Here is an 18,222-nt window from a genome sequence, read left to right on the forward strand (position 1 = left end):
CACCAACTGAATGTGGCACGATTCACCATCACTCTATTGACACTATGTGTTGGAATTGGTGCAGGAATTATAATGGAATGCTGCTATTTAGTTTTTTTTCTTCTGATCTTTTAACTGCATGGCTTCATTTTAGCTTTACTGCTGGTGTCAGTGATGTTACTGACAGCTGCCTTCAGAGATAATTGAAAAACAAGCATATCTTGCATTTTCAGAACTGTGTTGAGTTACTAATTTTTGCTTCATATTGATCAGAAGCAGTTCAAAATTTACCTTACTGGTTTTGAGGTGTCCTGAGCAGGGCCAGGAGCTGGACTTGATGATCCCGATGGGTCCGTTTCAACTCAGTGTATTCTATGATTCCATGATTCTTGAGTAGTCTGTGTAAAGAGACCTGCTGGATTAATTCCAGATCCTTGAGTATCACAAGGGGGTTCTGGATCAGTTGTTTTGTTTTTTTCTTTTTTTCAGTGATGCAGCAGCATGCTACAAAGCACTCATGATGATGATAAAGCTAGAAAACAGCTTTTGTCTTTATTATGTCTTTTATTGTTCTCAGGCATGTTAAGTACAGTAGAAGCATTTAAGCAACTCAGGTTGGAAGGGCAGTTTCTAAAAACATATGCAATTATATAATCTGTTACCTCTAAATTTTGTAAAATCATATGCCTGTGGAACCTAAGGGTTTCATCTTGTCTGAACTGTGCAGCCCTCATCTAAAAGGTTTAATGAATTTCTTGAGCCTGTTTCAATATTGTTCTACTGGCCTTATGGGTACCCTCTGATAGATACAATTTCCATGTAAATTATTAGCTGGTTTTAGACAGCCTGTCACAGTAGCCTAGTGAATATGGATGTTGTGCAGTTGTTATTCATGTTTACATGAAAGGCATTAGCAAAAGTGTTGCAGAGTAAAAGCTATACTTTAATAAGAGCCAGTAAAAAGGCTCCTCAGGGTGAAGGAGAAGATGATTCAGGGAGGAGTTTGGCTGCCTCCTGTGAGAGATACCAGTCTCTGCAATTTATGGAGTCAGACTCTTGGTTTTGTGCCAAGTGCATTCCACTCCATGTGGCACCAGGAGCAGGTTACCTGAGGAGTTTTTCGACCTGCCTTAGAGAGTAAAGACTCCAAGGCTCAAAAATAAGGCTGCTTTGCAAATGTTTCAGAGCTCATTAAAGCTCCCTTTGAAAGGAGGGCCTTTGGACAGATTGCTTGTTCACTTCATTTCCTCAATCAATGCCTCTGCCTCTGAAGAAGGAGGGAGCAGAAGGTACAGATACATGTGTTTGGGTGCATGTATCTAGCTGTGTTCACATGTGTGAAAACAAAGACCAATGTGGAACTCAGGAGCTGCACTGTTTTACAGAAGCCCTTTGCTTTCCATGAGGACCAGGGAATCAGGTTTGTGGGAGACCTACGCAGCTTGCTTATGGAAGTGAAGACTCATTTACCAGCCGAGAGAGGGATGGGGTTCAAAAGGAGTCTACAGATGTGATCTTATTTCTTTCTTGCCCAAAAGATTCTTTATGTTTAACCATACAGCTGTGTTCTATAATTTTAAAGGCACTGGTAGAATTATATCCACGGTTTGTTTGGTTTTATGAGTGTTATGGTGAGAAACATTTTCTCTGGTGGTGGCCTGATATTTCATTAGTGAAATAATGTCTTTGGACAGGAGGTGCCATGTTAATGTAAAGTAGAAATACCCATTTCTTGCTGTCACCGTGTTTGTTTTATAAGGGAGAATACAAAGGAGCAGTAGCAGACAGAGGAACTCTGACCAGCTTAAAAGGAAGCTACATAATGGAGTTAACTGTCAGGCACAAGGAGTTCAGTTATTTCCATGTGTGAATTATTTTCACTGGAGCAATGGACATTAATGTAAAAGTTAATTTGGTTGTAAAATATCAGTTCATCTTTCTGAGGGCTTCATTACCAAGTAGAACAGAGGTTGTGGAGTGCTGAGCAGCTGTCTGGCTGCCTTTTAAAATAGGTGCCATGAACTATCAGAGGAAGCTGAGGGTAGGGGAAATATGGGGGCAGCATCTTCTACAGCTGCTCCTGAGCCATTTGTTTGACTTTATAGCAATAACATCAGTTGATGTAGCCATGTGCTGGCCCAGTCTCAATGAGTGCTGATAACAAGCGCATCAGCAGATCACTGTCTGGATATAATGGTCATGAAAGCAGGAGATAAAAGCCCAAGAATGTCTTCATGCTTGGTACTGAAATGATTCTCCAAACTCAGGGTTTTGTAGTTGGTCTGTGTCAAGGACACACTTGTAGGAGTGTTTAGGACCTTAGATTTAAAAGTCTATAACTAAACCTGCCTGGTAGTAGGTTCACTTTCTTATAACTGTAAGTACCTTGTAACTGCTTTCTAATTAAAGTGATTTAATTACTGAAGTCAGCTTCCATCTGAAGAGGAAGTTGGCTCAGAGTTAAGTATGAATTTATGGAGTATTTTAGCTAAAGCATAGCATGTGCTAGAACTCCTATTTATACCAACAGTGTAACAGTGCTTATAGGATGGTTGAGGCAGACTTCAATGCCACTCTTTTTTTTTTTAGAGTTCAGCCTTGCACTTACAAACTGAGCTACAACACCAAAACTTTCAACAGCCATGTTCACCTGCTTCCCTTGTTTCCTATTAGTGCTAATTTGTTATCTCTGGAAGTCCACAGCTGCTGGGCTTTCCGCAAACACTTTTCTTGCAGTGGCTCTGTTTCAAATATTCTCCTAACTTGGAAAGGCAGGAGGGAAGTGTGGTGTCAGAGACAGGAGTTTAGTCGCCTGAGAGACATTTTTGCTGTCTGCACCACTTGGCAAAACCTCACTGACTCCTCGTTCCAAAGGTGTAATTGTGTAGCGGTGCCTGCTCTTCTCTGATACTTTCTGAGTATCAATAATAGAAAAGTTAATTTTTTTAAAAAAGTCAGAAAATCACTTAAGTAAAAGAAGGTTCCTGTTGCTTTCATGGAATACTGGGACAGAGTTGGAGTAGTCTAGGTAGATTAGATCCTTGTTGCAACACAGGTGTAATGTCTGATCTTCCATCAGGTTGCACTGTGCAATCTTAATGTGTTCTTCTGCTTTTGTTATACAGTGGTTTGATCAGGAGTATAACTTGAAGACAAGTTTTACAAATGTGGATGCATATGATGTAAGCAATACAGTACATTAAGCAAGCCACTAAAAGATTCTGAACTGAGAAAACTGTGTTTTGCATTCTTAGGAGATATTGTACCCTTCTGCTTTTAGTCAGCACATTTAAAAACAAATGCAAAAACATTCTTTTTGATTTTATTTTTTATCAAGTAAGACAATAAGCTTTGAGTAAAGAGTAGCATTTGGATTTATTTTTCTTACACAAAATGTTGTAAAGATGCATCCAATGTATCAGTTTCCCACTACATATAAACCACAGCATTTTAAAACTATGTGCCTTGTTAGGAAATGACAGCTGCCAGTGCACTTCTGTTTTAATAAACTTTGGCAGAAAGGAACTGTGGAATTTGTTTAGTGCATGCTAATAAAGCAGTAATTGTGCTGGTGAATTCACAGGATGTTCAATGCTGGGCTGATTGACACTGTAGGACAGTAACCTACTCACAGAACGATGGTTTGCTAAGATGGTGACAGAAGTGTATTAAATGTGGTATTCACAGATTTAACCTGTAAACTGAGGTATATTTATACTTGCCAGTAAGTCTCCTAGGTGTGTATTTTCTTCCCCTGCTTCCCTTTTCTCTCACCACTTACCAGTTTAAGGTATTTACAAGCCATGTTGTGGCTGACAGTCTTCCAAATTTTGAGATAGACTTTGAGACAAATGAGCATCATTATTTGCAAATGCTGCTTCTGAAGCTGCATCCAAAGTCAGCCACCTGGCAACTGTCTACAACAACTACCCACTTGTACTCATATCCACTGATTTACTACATTTAATTTTCATGAATGCATATGTGTTTTTCTTTTCTGCATGAGTAATTTTTTTTAAAATTTGGATCTGCTGTCTGAAAATGAGAGACTTGTTCATAACATCTGGTAGGTATGCCTTAAAACAGACCCACTTTCCTTCACACTTGTCCATTCTACTCTCAGATTTCCTGTCATATGTCTGTCTAGACTTGGAGAACATTTGCCTGCTAAATTAAAAAAAAAAATTAAAAAAAATTCTACTGCTTCAAATACTCCATAAAGTTTGATTCCATTATGATTCCTGTGAAACCAGACAGTGACCGGGCGATGGTTGAGCCTATCTATATTTTACTAGTGTAAAATACTGTTACTTTCCATTTCCTGTTACTTTCTCTTTCATCTGATACATCATAATTTTTAACTAGGTGCCTCAGCATGTGCAGCCTGCAGCAGAACAGGACTCTTCACCACACTTTGGAATGATCCATCTGCTTTTCTCTTTGAATGAAAGTCTGTTCTGCTTAAGTCCATTGATCTATAATTCTAGACATGGCAGTAATTCAGGAACAGCTTTGGCTCAGATAATTTCTACATCTCTAATAATATTTCACAGTGTTCATTAAAGATACTAGGACAGTGTTGGTTAGCTCAGTAGAGAGTACCAGTGTAGAAACTGATGAGACACTGGTTTTCCTTTCATCACTCTATACTCATACTAAATATTTCCTCCACATCTTTCTAATACAGTCATGCAGAAAGTTCAGCAGTGCACAACCTGTCCCAGGGTATGTGTTCCTTCTGCTTTTGACACTGTTCTCTCGTGACTGGCCACTAGCATCCTTCTAAAGTGAGTGTGACCTGGCAGAACATAGGAACTTTTCCTTCCTCTTGGGCCTTCCTAGAGCCCCTCAGGTCTGTAACCAGATACCCTGTTTTTTTAGTTCTCTTCCACAGTGCAGGTAAATGCAAAACATTTCAGACTTTAGATGTGTTGTCATTAAAATTGTCATCGTTAAATGAATGGGGAAGGTTTAATCCAAAGGAAGTTTGTTGATTAACCAACAATTAAATGGATATAATACTAATAGATTTTACTTCGTAAGAGGGTTGCAAAACAGTGTGGATGTCAATGCAGCCACAGAAACTTCCTTCATGACAACTCAGGTGCTGAGATCACTAGTTTGAGTACTCAAGCAGTGTAGTTTAAACACAGATTTCAGGGCTAGCTGCAGGAGCAGAGTAAGTTGCCTTTCATGAGTTCCCATTGCCACATACCTGATTTCTAGAGGAATCCCCAGTGGAATGTAATCACGTGGCACATTTGCTCAGTCATTTGTTTCTTGCTTATTCCTGGATATTGTCTATTTGAGCTGCAGATTTTCTTTAATACAAGTCTCCTAGAAGGTTATTGTTGATGGCATCAGTGGCCAAACCTAGTCTGGAGAGATGAATTATTTAAGGTGACTAATGCTTTTAATGGACTTGATGATCAATAGTGCTTATAACAATACAATAGCAGGGAAATCTCAGTTGAGAGAGAGCTCACGTATGAAAAAAAAAAAAAAACAATTTCTGAAGAAGGAAGGGATCTTTGGACACATTTTTTCCCCTATAAAACGGGCTATTTCCCAGTGACTTTAATAGAATTGTGCATAGATCTTAGTTTTATCATGAGTCTTACAATAGCTGGTGTTTCCTTAAAAAGAATCTGAAATTCTGTGAGAATCTTCATAATTTTATCTTCATATTCTTTTACTTTTAAAATGCAAGACTTGTGATAAGGAATGAAAGTTTAAAAGAATGGTACCTGTGAACTCTGAACACAGGTGTGAAGTATTTGAATTTATAAAGGAAAAATTCTGTTCCTGTAAATCTAATTCTGTGAGTCACAGCACTTAAATGGTGGAGCACTTGGTTTGTTTCCATGTTTCACTTTAAAAACTGTTTTATCAAAGCAAGGGTTTTTTTATTTAGAAGTTGGAAGTTTTTGGGTTTGGGTTTGTTTTTTTTTTTTTAGACTCTGGAAGTGGTTACAGGGTATTATCTCTTATGTTTGTGTTTGAGTGGCTTCCCTTGCCAACTTTCCTGGTGGGAATCACATCATACTGAAGAAAAAGTTTTCAGTTTTGATTTGGAAAAGCTGCAAGTAGAAGGGGAAAAAGAGAAAACAGTAAGAGTGTAATGAACAAACTCGATTTCCAGGCCAAGTAAACTATTTAAGAAGGAAAGAATGAAGCTTTGACAGTAATGCCAAACCCAGAGATTCAAAAATGCTACTCTGTAAATGGTTCAACCTCAAAAAATAATAAATATTGGGATTCTTTTATTAGCCTTTGTTTCTTTAGCCATGAGCATTAATGCTTCTAACATCTCTTTGGGCCCAAGCAGATTTTTTTTTTTTTTAATAGGGTATTAAAGCTAAGATGTTGTGAAAGTTTATCAGTTCAAGATACAGGAGGAGATATACCATTATGTTAACACAATGCAGGATAAAACTGCAAGAACTGTAGTGATACCTTATGTAGAGAGAATCAGCTGCAAGGCCCATGCAACAGTAACAGTACGTGAATGTCTGTTACCAAAAAATTCACCAAAAGCCAAGAAAAAGAAAAGTTACTCTCAGAAATTGCAAGTGTAACGATGGAATTATCTGGCGTGGACCAGATACTTACCCAAACACCTGAGCATCTCTAGTTTGATGTGTCTGAGAGAGGCATATTTCTGCAGACTAAAGCAAAGCTGTGACACGTCTTTTTCTCCCCTCCCAGCCTCATCCTGCTTTCTTCCTCAATATCCCAGCTTCACGCTTCCTCCTCAGCCCTGCTCCTGCTCCATCCTCCTTTCTGTGTGTCTTTAGCTTTTCTTGCCTTCTCAGCCCTCCTCACTTGACCATGTTTCTGTCATAAGTCACTTTGTACAAGTCCTGACTCCTGATGTGTTCTGGCAGGCCCAGTACAGTAGCCTGTGTCCCACAGGGGCAAATTATTGTTATTTGATGGGCAGTATCTCACCCCCGTGCTGTGGTTCACAGCTTCTTAGTCTTTGATCATAAATATAAGGCAAGAGTACCTTATCTGGGGAGAGGGATGGGTAGGAAATCTGACCTTATTTTTAGGAAAGTTATGCTGAAGAGCTTAACAAGATATGATACCTTCACAGTGGAAAATTATGAATTTCTTTATAATTTATATTATCATGGCTTTTGTCCTTTGGGAATGAAATGCTGTAACTTTAGAGGTATTCCAGTGGAGCAGTTTCAGGCAGAAAGTGAAGATTAAGTCTGCACGTACAAGAAATTAATGGGTAAAGAGCTTTCCTAAACTCCATGGATTCTGAATCTGCATGTACAATAAATTAATGGTTTAAGAGCTTTTCTAAGATTCTGTGTAAAAAAAAAAAAAAGGCTTATTATTCTCTACATCTACAGCTAGTGTATGAAGAGCCAGATCCTAAGGTACCTGCTCAGGTTTTCCTTTGACAAACTCTGAAAAAGAATTGTGGTTAGGAAAACAAACAAACAAACCAACCCTCTCAGGTTGTGACTCTTTACAGTACTTTTCTCATTAGTCAGATCAAACTGTCAGAGGATGTATTTGCCTTACAAAGGGAAAAGGAAACATCGTTTTTCTAATAATCTTTTTCACAGAAGGTCCCCTTCATCTTTGACTTCCCCGATAGACCTCAGTCCTTTTCCTTGTATTACTTCCCAGAGGAGCAGTAGTTCCACACTCCAGCAGTGTCGTGAATCAACAGCCAGGCTTCAGTGATGAGTTTGACATTCATTAATGCTAATTATTCATGCTCTGTGTGTTATTTGCTTTGCATGTGTATGGACCCCAGCTATTTTGTTTGATTATCTGAGAGTGGTACCTACCTTTTTTCTAAAGTCCATTGCTTTGTATGCAAATTATCCTCTCTAGTGAAAGTAGGGAAGACATTGCCAAGGCATTTTGTGATGTCCCTGAATAAATCTCTGGAAGTGTGCTCCTTGTCATTCAGATGGGGGCTGGTTCAAAGGACTGCTGCATAAAGTGTTGAATTTAATAAATATTCCCATCTCCAAGTCCACGGCAAACATGGCATGAGATGTGAGGGGTTTTAGGGTGATATCTTTTAGACAGGATTTTAAATCATGGTTCTTTTGGCTAAATTCCAAGATGGACCTTACATGAGAATCAGCTAAAGGATGCAATACCAGACTTGACTCCTCCAGAAGAGATTTTCCTGCTGTACTCTAAACTGAAGAGCACTGATGTCTGATCCAATGGAGGGCAGCATTTTCTTCTTTTTTAAAAGGAAGAGTTTCTTTCATTTTGTTTGAAAAAGAAGTCTGATTGAGAGGCTTTTCAACCTTTTTTTTTTAATTTAAGTTGCTGTGACAGTTGTTGCTTGGGTCAGCAGACAGCGTGGTCAGCTTCCAATTACCAGCAGCTAATGGAGAAATGCATTTTACTAAATCATTGCCTTGATATAGTGTCATTGATTTTAAATTATGGATGAAGCAATGAGTATTCTCATATGCCCGTGGAGCAGTTCACAAAGGTGAGTTAAGCTAACACATGGTAGTTGTGGCATACTAGGAATGCATCTGTCATCAGTTACTACAGACTGGCTTGGAAAGTCCAAGGGTAGTTCAGTTGCATTTCATTCAGCTAAATATACCTAATATTTATGTAAAGTTTTTGTAAGTTTATTGGAGGTTTTTTTATTTGGTTGTTTGGTTTTGGTTTTTTTTATTTCTGAGTAGGCTAGAAGGTGGAACTGAACAAATCTATAAAGACTGTTTTAGTGGGAATGTTTGCTTGACTCTGGGAGCGCCCGAGGAATAAAAGTCAGCAACGAATTCTAACACACACAGACCAAGGAAGGCAGACCTCAGCATTTCTAGTTCTGCTTTTTGTTTTTGTTCACCCCTAATTTTAGCATTTTCATGCTGAGAATCTGATATCCACAGCACACATCCCTAATTTAAATCAGTTTTGTGTGATGAGGCTCAAGTAAGCGATGCAGTTATCATCTGTGCGCACAGATTTGAAAAGTTATGCCTTGGGATAGATGAATAAATATTAGGAATTCGGGGTCTTCTGGTAGCTAAGCAATGAGCAAGTAAGAAGTAGTTACTCCAGTGATGGTAGGACATCATCATTTCCTCGCTGTAGTGCTCTGGTGTTGCTGAGTCACATGAGAAGCACGGATTAATCAGAGGAGGTAATTTAGTAGAAATGCACACACTTTCTCCCTCTTTCTGTCTCAGCGTGTGTATTGGGGCAAGATATCCAACAATTCATTGTCTCTGTATCCAAACCCACCATGAGATTGTCACAGTTGCACATAAATCACTGCTGTTTGATCATATCAGATCACTACGTATAGGACTGCACTGTGGTGTATCTGCATCTCTGCAGATGGGCAGGGGAGATGCTACTGCCTCAAATACTTGATCTCATAGTAAAATTTACCTCTGGATTTAATCTAAAGCACAGCAATTTGTGAGGTTCTTGCTTACAGCTGTGCCAACAGCCCTGCAAAGATGCTTATTCCTAATTTTTAAACTTTGAAATACTTTTGATTTCTGAAAAAATATATATTTTTAAATAACATTTTGCTAGAAATGCTACATAGTTTCTACATAGTAGAAATGGAAAAGTGTGCCAGCATAATTTACTGAAGTGTGGTCCTCCTTAACAAACACGACTTGAGCTTACTGGCAGCTCCTCAGGCCCTGCCCTGCAGTATTTTCTCAAGGAAACTGTGAAACCTCTTTAGTTTCACTATTGTGTATATTTATGTTGTGTACCTTCATCCCTAGCTGCAGAGGGAGATTTCACTGTGTTTGATGCTGTACAAATACAGAACAAAAAGAGGCTGCAATTAAGAGAAACTAAAAAGAGGGGAAATGTGAGGAAACAGTGAGATAATAGCCATGTACCAGGCAATATTTTCAGCACACTGACAATCTGACTGTTGTCAAAATTTTCTGTAGGGCTTCCAGGGGGAACTGTGGAGAAAGATAATCGGGCAGTATTGCTGATATGTTGCAACTTTAAGTCATCACCAGGGGAAACACAGCAGAAAGCTCAGGAATGTAACAGTTAGGCATGCAAGCTTGCATGGAAGTGTGATCAGAATGGAGCATCTCGGAAAGGCACAGGAAGGTGAGGGAGGAAGAGAACTGGGAAGCCTGAGCCAACAAAGTGAGTGAGTTGATGTAGTAGAGAAGCAGCTACTATTTGAAAACCACAAGGAGAGAGATGACCCGGTCAAAAAAATGAGCCGAGAGAAATCATCGTTGCAGTAGTATTTTGAAAGAAATAAGAGAGACAAGATTGCATCTGTCAAGGCCAAGGAGAGGAATGTTGTAGTAATCAAGATGAGAATCAGATTTTCAGCTGTATGGAGGGATAAGAAAAGTCATGGCTTAGATATGTTATACAGCAAGAATGTACCAGACACACAGATAGTCTGCTTGTGCTGAACAGATTAACTTCTGATGGAAAGTACAGGTCATCTGTCTCAAGCAGGTGTTTATTAAAACAGTTGTCAAACTGTTCGTTTGAGAGGAAGTGGGAAGAAGGGTGAAGAGACAGATGACAGAGGTAAAGAATAAACTGTAAGAAGGTTTTTCAAAGCACTGCTTTCATATGGCAGCACACTGCACCAGAGGTTGGCTGCATATAGCTGATTATAAGGTCAAAGTTGGTCTTTTTCTTCACTCTTCCAGCGCTTCTCAAATCAGCAGCCTTGGTACTGTAACCTTGCATGAGTATTGTGCGTCCACCCATACGGGTGATTGTTCTCATAAGCTGAACTGAAACATAAGGCTCTGCAGGACTCAGTAAATACACCTCTGCCTCCAGCTCCAACAGAGCAGCTGACTGGGGTTAAATTATTAACCAAGCCCTGTTTATCCATTTATGAGTTTTTACCAGCCCTGTGTTGTGCTGACAGTAACCACTTTCCTAGTCAAGTTTGACTTGATTCTCCTTCCTTCCTTGATAACAATGACTGGGTCTTTTAACTGTTATTTACTGAAAAAGCTGCAGTAACAAGGTAATTTTCTCCCAGTTCATGTACAAGTAAACCAGTTTGTTTGTTAGAGTTAAGACTACAGACAGAGTCTGGCAAACAAGTGATGGCAGAATTTGCTGTTCTCTGGAATATCTAACTGGACCTTTTCTTCTTCTGATATTCAATCCCTGGAATAAAGCTTTACTGTAAATTAATTTTTATGGTTAAAGAGATACATAATTCTGTTTTGTTATTATACTTCACAGATAAAAACCATTAAATCCTAGCTGATCATTACTGTGCTCTGTTACCAGGGATCTTTCTCGTATGTTCCCCAAACAATCTTTTCTATGTAATCAGTGTGAGTTCACATGAAAGGTAGCTTGTAGGTCAGAGAACTTCCTTGGAATACTTCCCTATAAAACCTTATTGAGACATAATGTGAGGGAAGGATGCCGGTTGCTCCAAACAAGATGATGTTTTGATAGCTACTGCTTTTACTTAGTCGGGTGCTGAAAATAAGCCCTGAGTTCACAAAAGCTGCAGTTTTGAGGTTTTAGAAATACAAGGGAACAATGCTGAGACCTGGGAACCTTTTGGGTACAGCGACTTTGCTACTTAAGAAAAAAAAAAACCAAACCCAACACATTTATTACACAGGGGGGCAAGACTTACATTTGTGAACAAACGTGTGGCTCCTTCTAATCCTGAAACGCAATAGATGATGGAAGAAGAGGAAGGAATACAAAGAGAGCTGCATGGTGACTAAATGGAGTAAAATAATGGTGTTGGTCTCTTCTTCCTGCAGTTGTAGGGACAATCACAATATGCTAGTTTTTCTGTTGTTCATGGCAGTCAGGGAAAGCCATAACCAACATGATTTCATGTCAGGAAAGACTTCTCACTGTCCACAGAATGCTTCTTGCCTTTCAAAATTCGCATGTGCTGCAATAACATGGTGTCCAGGTTAAAGATTTATAACTTTTTCTTTCTTTAGGATGCTCAAAAATCATCTAACATGCCATGGAAAGTTGTAGGTGACAGGATACCTCTTTTCTGTTAACACTGTCTTGCTAAGATTTCACAATCCAAAGAATCAGACAGGGTCTTCTGCAACAATTAGAGAAATTAAAATTCTTTTCCTGTCAAATGTGTTACAGCAGAAAAATGTGCTGTTCGGAATTATCTTCAAGAATCTCAGGATCCTTTGCTTAAGTAGCTTATGCAAGAAAAAAAATTAAACATTCATTAGGTGAAATAATGTTTGTTTGGTTAATATAATCCACCGCTTCTTGAGTTGCACCTTAATTTCACCCAGAGTTACAATGCTACTTGAGAGACTTGAGTAGCATTTAACTTGTATGTTATCTTGGGGTCATTTTATACCTGGCTCTCCTATTCCAATGAAAATTTTAATAGGAATAGCAATTAAAAATGTACTTGAATTACAGCTTCCCTTTTGTGAAATTACTGCAATGGGCATCTACATCAGGAAAAAGGATTTACCATTTGTTTTTCATTATTGAAGAGTTGTTCCTCTTCAAGCTCAAAACTTTCCCAACCATATAGTGCAAATATGTGTTGTTTTATTGCCAGTTAAAATACTTTGTGTATATTGATATAGCCCATTTATGTGCCTACAGAAATATAGTACAAAAATGTGATTGTTCTTACTGACCATATAGTAAGGTCTGCGTGTCAAAACATAGGTTGGACCAATGTTGAGCACTTTTGAAAAAAACAGATGGAATGATGATGAGGTTCTTTCTTATGTCTATAGCATTTGGGTTTTTTGCCAGGAAGTGTCAAAGTAGGTTCAGGAGTCTCTCTTTCACGGCATGGTCTATGCTCTAAAAATACAATTTGATTACAAAATAATTCCTTTCCCCTCTCTGACATGACAGGTCAGCTCAAAGTCTGTTTCCAGACTACCTTACACTGAATGTCGTTTAAGTAATTGAAAAAAAATTTTTAAGGGAAGAAAAGTATTTTTAAAGGAAAAAAGAAAAAAGAGATTTAAAGAGGTGCATCAGTTGTTCAGTTTTGTTTTTGTGGTACTCACCGTAGGACAGAGTAACACTGATATTCACAAAGCTATGGTTTGGGTGCAGCTTTTCAGCAGATACACACAACATGGATCTCTGCATTTGTTATGCCCATCTTCTTCTGGAGTCATGGCTGGAAACACGAAATGTTTTACAGGTACTGCAAGGTGCATGTTCAAGTTCTTAAGAGCCAGTACATATAAAAAACCCAGGAAATCAGTGTTTCTGCATTCAGGGGGACATTGTCACAGCTGATAACCTTCTACAAATATCAGTGTGCCAGGTGAATTATTTTATTTTTGTCTTGCTTTGTTTGACATAACAGCAATAAGGCCAATTATATAATAATACACTGATTTGCTTTATGACCTGTTTCAGGCAGGGAGAACACTTTGGATATACTATGCTTCCCCTTAGAAGTCTGTGTATTTAAGCCTGTCTTGAAGTCAGTTAGTTCCAGTTGGTTTTGGTAGTTTCAGAAGGACCTGCTGAGGTCACCCAGTCTCTTCAATCTTCTGTGTCAAAGAAGTTTTGGGAGAGGAGCAGCACCCTTTCTCCTATCAGGTGCTCAATGTTCATTTGTTGACAGTAGTTCTGGGTCACGTAGCAGTATGTGGAGTTATTTCTTCCTCTTCCGTTTTCATGCTTTAATTTATGTAGGCAACAGAATAAAAGGAGCTTGAATACTATGTTGGTGAGTGGAGATAAATGAATGGGGAAGAAAGATCTGGATCCTGGGCACATAGCAAACTTCCTGAGGGATCAGTTCTTCTCTTCCCTTTCAATTGTATCCCACTTGATCCAGGGGCAGTACTTGTGCCAGAAAACAGAGTACAACCTGAAGCCTCAGCATTATTTCCTTTGCTGTAAAGCTGTTCAAAGTAAGAGCAGCAATTCTTTAGTGTAACTGTGATTCAGCATCAAATAAGTAGCTTCTACTTCTTTCTTCCCACCTCCATCCTGGTAGATAAGGAATAGTCCAAGATTTTTCCCCCTCAGTCTGTGCTCTGCCAGCCCCTTGGGTGCTCTTTTAAGCCCACCCCAAAGTCATGATCTAGTTTAGCCTGTTTGTCCTTCTCTGGAGAACTGTTTGTTATTTTGTATCTGAACAATACCAATAGTAGTTGGGGTTAATTTATCCCATTACTCATCTCTGTTCTCATTTAATGCTCGGTTGCTTTTCCTGTTTCAGTACTTATCAAATACTCACTTGCACTTGTTTAAAAAAACTTTCAGTTTTCTAGAGAAGATCTGAATTTTTATTATCATATATTAGCAAAGTCTGAGTATAATTTTCTTCAGCATCTCATTTCCTTAACAATAGAAAACAGACTTTGTTTCAAAAAGAGAGGTGCCTACTATAACTTTGAGGGCTATAGTACAATACTGTAAATCAGAATTTACCTGAAATGGATCTAGCCAATGTTTTGTGTCTGTCAGGATTTTTAGATTTTCAAGAAATGTAGAAAAATTCACCTACTTCTCCATATTTTCCATTTCTTTAGATTATGACCTCTTTTGGTACTTTAAAATTAAATTGAACTGTGTGGTTATTCTTTTGGGGAATAGATTGTAAATTTTCAGCCCCCTGATATTTTGATTTAATATTTCAATGTACAAAATATAAACCCATCTAGCTGCTTTTCCAAACACACGGGCCAGCTGCCTGCATCCTGAATCTAATGTTGTCTATGACTTTCCTAATTATCTTTTGCATTCCCTACTGGGTAAGACATAATGATCATCAGCATGTTTTCATCAATTCTTGTTCTTCCTCACTGTGTCTTTTTTTTCTTTCTCAGTATGGAATGGATGTTTCTCTGTTTTACAAGATCCTAATCTTGCAATCACTTAACCCAACTAGCTGCCTTGTTCAAGACTCTAACTTGATTTTAACCTACCTCCAGAGACTAGTTTGGAAGATAATTAATGGTATCTCGATTTCTTTCCACCACTCATATTCTAAGCAGAATTATTTAGGAATTTACCTCAAGGTGAAGTTACACAAAACTAGAAAGCTTACAGATCAACATAGGTGGATAGCTGTGTGCACTGATCTAACAGAATATTTAAAGTAATTATATTGAATCTAATCTTATTATGGCTTGGTATTAGGAAGAACAGGGGGAGAATGTGTCTCTTGTTAGCTGATGGCATTAGTAGGTTATGGTGACAGAATCTATTTTTTGTTGAACTGCATAAATTAGGTCTTCATCACCAGGAAGCATCCATAAAGTTCTGAAGTATAATTGTTGACCTTTTAAAAAAAATAAAATTAAAATCTACATTCTTGTAGATGAGCAAGGAGAGCAGAGGTTTCTGCTAAAGTGTCTATTTGAGTGCCTGCTGAGGAGAAAAGCTGTTTAAACTACAGGACTTCGTTGATGCAGAAGAAATGGGTGAAGATTGGAAATGGAGAAGTTATCATTAGTTTGAGCAGAGTATCTTGGTTTGACAGCTTTTTTTATGCTCATGAAGCCTGAAGAGAAACCTGTCTTAGAGGGTACTAGGCAGAGGCAAAGCATCTGAGTGAAAAATATTGCTTTATAGAAAATTTGTCTTAGGTCCTGTGGCTCTTTTCCTGCCTCTTCTTCTTCCAGAAACAAATGCTTAAGCCTTTTTCTCTAGATTAGTTTGTTTGCCAGTTAGTAATGCTTCAGTATTCCATAGCCTTGTACTGACTGGTGATCAGGGCACTTTTGGCCACTGGAGAGCATTACAGCTAAAATGAAAGGAGTCCATTCTGATCACTAGGACACTGAAACACTTTGGCTTATTTTCTCTGAATAATATTCTTCCTCCTTCCTCGGAAATAGCATCAGGTAGGGTACATAATTTGCTACCCACTCTGTGGCTAAACAAACAATTTTCTTGTTCAAACAAACGACGCCTACAAGAACGGTTTAAAACGTACGGAATATGCATTGCTTGAATTCATTTATTTTTAACCTTAACATTTACTCAAAAATGTTCTGATCAGACTGAATTTATTTACGCTTATGTAAGTAACAAAAGAAAATTTGCACATTTACAAATGAAATGTGATCAGTTGGTAACTTTACAATTTGCTTTTTTTATTTCATTTGCCTGCCTGTGAGTTTCACATGAGCAGCATGATTCTAAAATGCTTATTTGCAGATGTCACTTTAAATATTATTTTTCAAGAGGTTTTTTTTTCTTAGAAAACAGATGTCTGTAATTATCTTCTTTGACCTTGAGACTTATCAAAGTCAAATAGGTAATCAACCAATCAGACGGGCTATCATTATCAGAAGAAAAGTAATTATAATCTGAATATGTTTGAACATGATTATTACAAGGCTTAAACAGTTACACTTCTGATTGGGGCAGAACTAAAGACATTATCACTTCATAATTCACATGATGTAACTTCACTTATCCTTTTAATTTAGGAATATGAAAAGCTTAATTTATTGAACAGTGTAGTTCTTAAAACTTGAAAAAAAGTGTGTAATACCCTCTTTAAAGCCAGGAGGAGGATTCTCAAAATCTTTATACTGAAATTAGGGAAAACTGTATTTAAAAACATGAGAAGTAAAACACAATAATAGAGCAAGCTCTGAAAGGGCTGAGGAGTACAGCATGTATTTATGTATGAAAATTCACTTGGAATGAAATGTTTTACTACTCTAACAAATCTAACAAAGCACTGAGACAAGGAGACAAGAGTCTCCTTGGATCTAAGCATTTAGAGGATCAGGTCTGTGTCTCTTGGGATCAGACACAAAGCTTGTGTACCTCCTTCAGTGCTTTTCTTCTCACACTTAGGGGAGTGGGAGGTAAAGAATCCTTTGCTGAGCACAGCTTGGAAGGCACAGCACTGGGCCTTGTCCTTGGCCGAGGTCAGGGATGAGGTGGCCATGCCACTCCTCAGGGTCTGCCAAGCTGCAGCCCTGGGAGGTGGAATCACACTGTTTCAGGCCCTGTAAATACAATTGTAGGGAAAGATGGAAGCACATTTTATTTTCAGGCATGGCAGTTCTGAAGATCTGCAGGCAGATAGGGAAATTTGGTTTTTAAAATGGGAAATTGTGGGGATGTGAAAAAATGCAGTGAAGCAGAAAAAACTGTTGATAATTGGAGGATGGAGACCAGAAGGGGAGAAGGAGAATTCTTAAATACACAGGGTTGCCCATGGTAGGTGTTTTGATTGCTAGGGCAGGGTGCTTTTACCTGATCTGACAGGTGAAACTTGAGCTTAAAACTCAGAAGTTACTTTAAATTAGAAAAATTCATTTTAAAAGAAAATTCCTGAAGAGATTGTACCTCCTGAAATTTGTGTGGGTCTGATGAACAATGCAATCATATTCAGTTGCTGAATATTCCTGCCCTGTAAGAAATAACCATGAGTGTTGATTTCCCAAAGTGTGAGCTAGCAGAGCCAGGACCAGCTGACAGAAAATGCTCATCAGTGGGGAGTCAAGATTCTTTTTAGGGTATTTCATCACTATGCTCTATGCTCAAATAAAGTATAACAGGGTGGTCTGAGACTTTCTGCTTAGGAATTTGAATGTTTTTCCCCAAGATAGCAAAGACACAAGTTCTATTATACTGGTTCTGCGCAAAATGGGTGTGCAGAGTAGGGGCTGGCTAATTAAGCAGTTTCAAAGAGGGCAGAAGCTTTCCAGATCCCTGGGGAAATCTGTCAGAATAATCTAACTGCACTCTTGGCCATTTCTTGGGTCTTGCACATGCTTGGGAAAAATTATCAGCGTTAGATTCTCTGTGGACCATTTGAAAATCAAATAATTTTAAAAGATGAGGAAATAGATTCTTTCACAGCAGGATATGGCCTGTGGCAGTATGAATGGGTTTGGAATTTTTTACTTGGGACATGCTTCAGAGCTTCAGAGATCTGTAAGGAGTCTTTCCACACCTAGAAGATGTCTTGGTACTTACAACACCTCTGAAGAGGAATCAATACCCTCACACATAATTTAGAATAACCTGAAGGCTACCAATCTTAATTAAAGCAAAAAAAAATTAAAGTGGTTCTGTAAAGAGAGAAAATACTTTAGCCATAACCAATGAGAAAAGAATTTGCTTGGAGGAAGGAGTAGGGAGGCTGGAAATTCTGCAGAAGTATCTAGCTTCCCCCAAAACTCGCTGGTCTGCAGACTTTTAAAGGGCTCCATCCCCATTATATAATGGCCAGTCTTCGCAAGCGAAGATTTGGGAAAGGTCATTAACCCTTCGAGCCTGCGCAGTGGATTTTTTAGGTGAGACCCA

Source organism: Lepidothrix coronata, unplaced genomic scaffold (genome assembly GCF_001604755.1).
Source record: "Lepidothrix coronata isolate B3197 unplaced genomic scaffold, Lepidothrix_coronata-1.0 Scaffold82, whole genome shotgun sequence".
NCBI lineage: Eukaryota > Metazoa > Chordata > Aves > Passeriformes > Pipridae > Lepidothrix > Lepidothrix coronata.